This window comes from Ambystoma mexicanum, chromosome 4q (genome assembly GCF_040938575.1).
Source record: "Ambystoma mexicanum isolate Mex_15411 chromosome 4q, UKY_AmexF1_1, whole genome shotgun sequence".
Taxonomy (NCBI): Eukaryota; Metazoa; Chordata; class Amphibia; order Caudata; family Ambystomatidae; genus Ambystoma; species Ambystoma mexicanum.
In genome coordinates, this window is record NC_090928.1 from 1,316,890,591 (window position 1) to 1,316,897,218 (window position 6,628).

Below are 6,628 nucleotides of genomic sequence, written 5' to 3' on the forward strand. Positions count from 1 at the left end.
GCCCATCCGCATGTGTAACAAGGGGTCAGGCTGCAACAATTAGTTCTGAACCTTCTTTCTCTTTGTTTTCTTGTCTGTTTTTGTTTTTATTTTTGCTTTCCTTTTGTGTTTTTGTCTGCTGTTTTTTCCTTCTTGATGCGTATGGTATTATTTAGATGGTTGATATTTGTTATGATGAATTTTAGGTGGTTGGTTACTGCGAGTATAGTGTTATTTGCATATTCGAATGTTTCGACCTCAAGTTTCTCTTCAGAGGATGTGACTTTAGGTGGTGGTGATTTAAAACTACTGTATTGTTCTTATATACATAACATGTTTTTAAATGTATTTTTATGATGAACAAATTTTGTAAAGGTGTAAATTAAATTTGCTACCAAAACAAATAAAAAAATAAAAAAATAAAAAAATATCCCCTTACCCGATATCCCTCAGGAAAGTTGGAACACCTAGATTTTAGCATTGCCACTCTTTGGTTTAGGCAATGTTGGTTACAATGTTCCCTTATTGGATATCTCCCTGGAAGTAGGTTGCCTTCCCTTTGCTTGGTTATGGCCACTTTCTGGCTTTGGCAATGCAGGCTTTAATATTCTCCCACTCAAGCTCTCCTTAGAGGAGAGTTGTGCCCAATTTGCTTTAATTCACAAGTTTGTATTCAAAAGCTTCATTCTTGTACAGCAGTCTACTTCGGAGCTCACTGGGGTCACCTATACCAGGCCAGCTCATCGGTATGTCCTTGCACCTCTTTCTGACTCGTGGCGTCTGCATCTCTGTTCGTCAGGACTTCCCTGGTGTTTGACAGTGCCGGTCAGTCTTCCACCACTTACGCTGTCTGTAAATGGAGCTTTACCTGCTCCGGACACACACTGGTGAACGCCACACACCGGAGCAGGAAGCAGGACACAGAGAGCTTCTCTCTCCTTTGGGACAGCTGACTTCAGTATCGCTTCCCGCTGCGCATTCTCTGCATTTTCCTGGATTCCGACGTCTGCCACATTCTCGGTATGGCATCCCGATGTCAATACAGTGACCGATCTGCGTTCTGCTTCCTCCTGCTGCTTCCAAATGGCCCTCACCTGAAAAACCTTTAAATGTTTAAAGGGCGCGCTCAGGTGTGGTTCATTACAACCACTAGACTGCTCATCATAATTTGGTAACTCTGGGCCCCTCTTCCTCGTTTAAGTACAAAGAACATTATGGGACTTGGAGTCCATAATGCTCTTATTTGTTTTAACATCAGAATCATCAATTGCATGATATGCTATTAAGGCTGGGGGATCCCTAGGGAAATTTTTCAGAGGGTTCTCCCATTCCTCGTGACCCTAGTCCCCTCCCATGTGATACACCCGCATGATACCACCCCAAGAGTCAGGAACAGGTAGCGGATGCCTTTCCCTGCCCACATGAGAAGGTCTTTGGGATGATCACCTCTGGTTAATCAAAGTGTAAAGGGGTCTGTTACTTGCCAGTTTCCCATAAGCTGATCCCAACCCCTTTTTTTGTGGATTCTGATATTTGCACCCTAGGTTGTATCTCAGCATTACCCAGTACCCTCTGTACCGTGAGCAAGGATTACTTTTATGACATTGCCAATAACCAATGGGAATGCATCCCCAACATTGTTAATATCCAAGAAGGGACCACCTTCCTTTACTGATTACACACACTGCTGTTTGTGCCCCATATGGCAGTGATCCTGGAATACGATTTATGTATGTGTGAATAGTATGGTTAGTCACCCCAGGATGCGCAGGCCAACGTATGTCTGCTTTTCTTTATGACAGTCAGTCCTACGTTATTTATTGTGCGACAGAATATACGCGAACCTATGAGCATTTTCGTATGGGGTCAAAAACCAGTTTGAGGTGACCCGATACAACAAATCACTTTTTGACTCCCCCCCCCCTCTTCCAGCTTCAAGAAATAAAGTGTGTGTGTCTATATATGAAGAAGTCAGGGTATTGACTGGAATTGTACACTCCATCCAGGGCATACCTGCACTTAAGATCAACTAAAACGTCTATAAAGAGTACATATGACATTTCGGTCCTCAGTGAATATTTTGTTTTATTTGAAATGAAAATACATCAATTTAGAAAGCCTTCTCTGAGATCCAGAGCGTCTGTATTTCATGGAATTCTCAATAGTATTCAGATAAGTTGCGTGGCAACCGTGAGAGATGGGACGTGTGAAAGTGGTGTTCCGGTCTGACAGAAAAAGTATTTATTTGTTATGTGATATTTGTGTGTCATAGTAATTATTAAACATGTTCTTTTGGATAATAAGCCTTTGCTAAGTTTATCTGTAAAGGCTGTGTGCCAAATCATACCAGTGAGGTAACTTATTGAGAAAGGAAAGTACTGCAGGGTTAGCACCCTCGGGCATCACTACCAACTACGAAGAAAGATATTCTATGCACCATGCAGTCCTCCCCTCCCCCACATCCCCAGAGCAGAACCAGGATGAATGGGACAGAGCAGCAGTGGCTCAGCTTCAGTGACCAGCTGCATGTCTCACAGTCTCTCCCCCCATCACCTGCAGTCCTCCCCTCCCCCACATCCCCAGAGCAGAACCAGGATGAATGGGACATAGTGCAGCAGTGGCTCAGCTTCAGTGATCAGCTGCATGTGCCCCAATCTCTCCCCCTCACCTGCAGTCCTCCCCTCCCCCACATCCCCAGAGCAGAACCAGGATGAATGGGGCATAGAGAAGCAGTGGCTCAGCTTCAGTGATCAGCTGCATGTGTCCCAATCTCTCCCTCCCCCTCACCTGCAGTCCTCCCCTCCCCCACATCCCCAGAGCAGAACCAGGATGAATGGGACAGAGCAGCAGTGGCTCAGCTTCAGTGATCAGCTGCATGTCCCAATCTCTCCCCCTCACCTGCAGTCCTCCCCTCCCCTCCCCCACATCCCCAGAGCAGAACCAGGATGAATGGGACATAGTGCAGCAGTGGCTCAGCTTCAGTGATCAGCTGCATGTCCCAATCTCTCCCTCCCCCTCACCTGCAGTCCTCCCCTCCCCCACATCCCCAGAGCAGAACCAGGATGAATGGGACACAGAGCAGCAGTGGCTCAGCTTCAGTGATCAGCTGCATGTCCCAATCTCTCCCTCCCCCTCACCTGCAGTCCTCCCCTCCCCCACATCCCCAGAGCAGAACCAGGATGAATGGGACACAGAGCAGCAGTGGCTCAGCTTCAGTGATCAGCTGCATGTCCCAATCTCTCCCCCTCACCTGCAGTCCTCCCCTCCCCCATATCCCCAGAGCAGAACCAGGATGAATGGGACAGAGCAGCAGTGGCTCAGCTTCAGTGATCAGCTGCATGTCTCCCAATCTCTCGCTCCCCCTCACCTGCAGTCCTCCCCTACCCCACATCCATTCATCCTGGTTCTGCTCTGGGGGAGATAGAGCAGCAGTGGCTCAGCTTCAGTGATCAGCTGCATGAGTCCCAATCTCTCCCCCTCACCTGCAGTCCTCCCCTCCCCCACATCCCCAGAGCAGAACCAGGATGAATGGGACACAGAGCAGCAGTGGCTCAGCTTCAGTGATCAGCTGCATGTGCCCCAATCTCTCCCTCCCCCTCACCTGCAGTCCTCCCCTCCCCCACATCCCCAGAGCAGAACCAGGATGAATGGGACATAGAGCAGCAGTGGCTCCGCTTCAGTGATCAGCTGCATGTCCCAATCTCTCCCCCTCACCTGCAGTCCTCCCCTCCCCCACATCCCCAGAGCAGAACCAGGATGAATGGGACATAGAGCAGCAGTGGCTCAGCTTCAGTGATCAGCTGCATGTCCCAATCTCTCCCAGTCACCTGCAGTCCTCCCCTCCCCCACATCCCCAGAGCAGAACCAGGATGAATGGGACATAGTGCAGCAGGGGCTCAGCTTCAGTGATCAGCTGCATTTCCCAATCTCTCCCTCCCCCTCACCTGCAGTCCTCCCCTCCCCCACATCCCAGAGCAGAACCAGGATGAATGGGACATAGAGCAGCAGTGGCTCAGCTTCAGTGATCAGCTGCATGAGCCCCAATCTCTCCCCCTCACCTGCAGTCCTCCCCTCCCCCACATCCCCAGAGCAGAACCAGGATGAATGGGACATAGAGCAGCAGTGGCTCAGCTTCAGTGATCAGCTGCATGTGTCCCAATCTCTCCCATCCCCCTCACCTGCAGTCCCTCCCTCCCCCACATCCCCAGAGCAGAACCAGGATGAATGGGACATAGTGATCAGCTGCATGTGTCCCTATCTCTCCCCCCTCACCTGCGGTCCTCCCCTCCCCCACATCCCCAGATAAGAACCATGATGAATGGGACATAGAGCAGCAGTGGCTCAGCTTCAGTGATCAGCTGCATGTCCCAATCTCTCCCCCTCACCTGCAGTCCTCCCCTCCCCCACATCCCAGTGCAGCAGGGGCTCAGCTTCAGTGATCAGCTGCATTTCCCAATCTCTCCCTCCCCCTCACCTGCAGTCCTCCCCTCCCCCACATCCCCAGAGCAGAACCAGGATGAATGGGACATAGAGCAGCAGTGGCTCAGCTTCAGTGATCAGCTGCATGTCCCAATCTCTCCCCCCTCACCTGCAGTCCTCCCCTCCCCCACATCCCCAGAGCAGAACCAGGATGAATGGGACATAGTGCAGCAGTGGCTCAGCTTCAGTGATCAGCTGCATGTCCCAATCTCTCCCAGTCACCTGCAGTCCTCCCCTCCCCCACATCCCCAGAGCAGAACCAGGATGAATGGGACATAGTGCAGCAGGGGCTCAGCTTCAGTGATCAGCTGCATTTCCCAATCTCTCCCTCCCCCTCACCTGCAGTCCTCCCCTCCCCCACATCCCCAGAGCAGAACCAGGATGAATGGGACATACAGCAGCAGTGGCTCAGCTTCAGTGATCAGCTGCATGTCCCAATCCCTCCCCCTCACCTGCAGTCCTCCCCTCCCCCACATCCCCAGAGCAGAGCCAGGATGAATGGGACATGGAGCAGCAGTGGCTCAGCTTCAGTGATCAGCTGCATGTGTCTCGATCTCTCCCCCTCACCTGCAGTCCCCACCTCCCCCACATCCCCAGAGCAGAACCAGGATGAATGGGACACAGAGCAGCAGTGGCTCAGCTTCAGTGATCAGCTGCATGACCCAATCTCTCCCTCCCCCCCCTCACCTGCAGTCCCCCCTCCCCCACATCCCCAGAGCAGAACCAGGATGAATGGGACATAGAGCAGCAGTGGCTCAGCTTCAGTGATCAGCTGCATGAGTCCCAATCCCTCCCCCTCACCTGCAGTCCTCCCCTCTCCCACATCCCAGAGCAGAACCAGGATGAATGGGACATAGAGCAGCAGTGGCTCAGCTTCAGTGATCAGCTGCATGTCCCAATCTCTCCCCCTCACCTGCAGTCCTCCCCTCCCCCACATCCCCAGAGCAGAACCAGGATGAATGGGACACAGAGCAGCAGTGGCTCAGCCTCAGTGATCAGCTGCATGAGTCCCAACCTCTCCCCCTCACCTGCAGTCCTCCCCTCCCCCACATCCCCAGAGCAGAACCATGATGAATGGGACACAGAGCAGCAGTGGCTCAGCTTCAGTGATCAGCTGCATGTCCCAATCTCTCCCCCTCACCTGCAGTCCTCCCCTCCCCCACATCCCCAGAGCAGAACCAGGATGGATGGGACATAGAGCAGCAGTGGCTCAGCTTCAGTGATCAGCTGCATGTCCCAATCTCTCCCCCCTCACCTGCAGTCCTCCCCTCCCCCACATCCCCAGAGCAGAACCAGGATGAATGGGACACAGAGCAGCAGTGGATCAGCTTCAGTGATCAGCTGCATGTGCCCCAACCTCCCCCCTCACCTGCAGTCCTCCCCTCCCCCACATCCCCAGAGCAGAACCAGGATGAATGGGACATAGAGCAGCAGTGGCTCAGCTTCAGTGATCAGATGCATGAGTCCCAATCTCTCCCACCCCCCCTTACCTGCAGCCCCCCCCCCCCCCCCACATCCCCAGAGCAGAACCAGGATGAATGGGGCATAGAGCAGCAGTGGCTCAGCTTCAGTGATCAGCTGCATGTGCCCCAATCTCTCCCCCCAGCCCCTCACCTGCAGTCCTCCCCTCCCCCACATCCCAGAGCAGAACCAGGATGAATGGGACATAGAGCAGCAGTGGCTCAGCTTCAGCGATCAGCTGCATGTGTCCCTATCTCTCCCCCTCACCTGCAGTCCTCCCCTCCCCCACATCCCCAGAGCAGAACCAGGATGAATGGGACATAGAGGAGCAGTGGCTCAGCTTCAGTGATCAGCTGCATGAGTCCCAATCCCCCCCCCCCTCACCTGCAGTCCTCCCCTCCCCCACATCCCCAGAGCAGAACCAGGATGAATGGGACATAGAGGAGCAGTGGCTCCGCTTCAGTGATCAGCTGCATGAGTCCCAATCCCCCCCCTTACCTGCAGTCCTCCCCTCCCCCACATCCCCAGAGCAGAACCAGGATGAATGGGACATAGAGGAGCAGTGGCTCAGCTTCAGTGATCAGCTGCATGTCCCAATCCCTCCCCATCACCTGCAGTCCCCCCCTCCCCCACATCCCCAGAGCAGAACCAGGATGAATGGGACACAGATCAGCAGTGGTGCAGCTTCAGTGATCAGCTGCATGTGTCC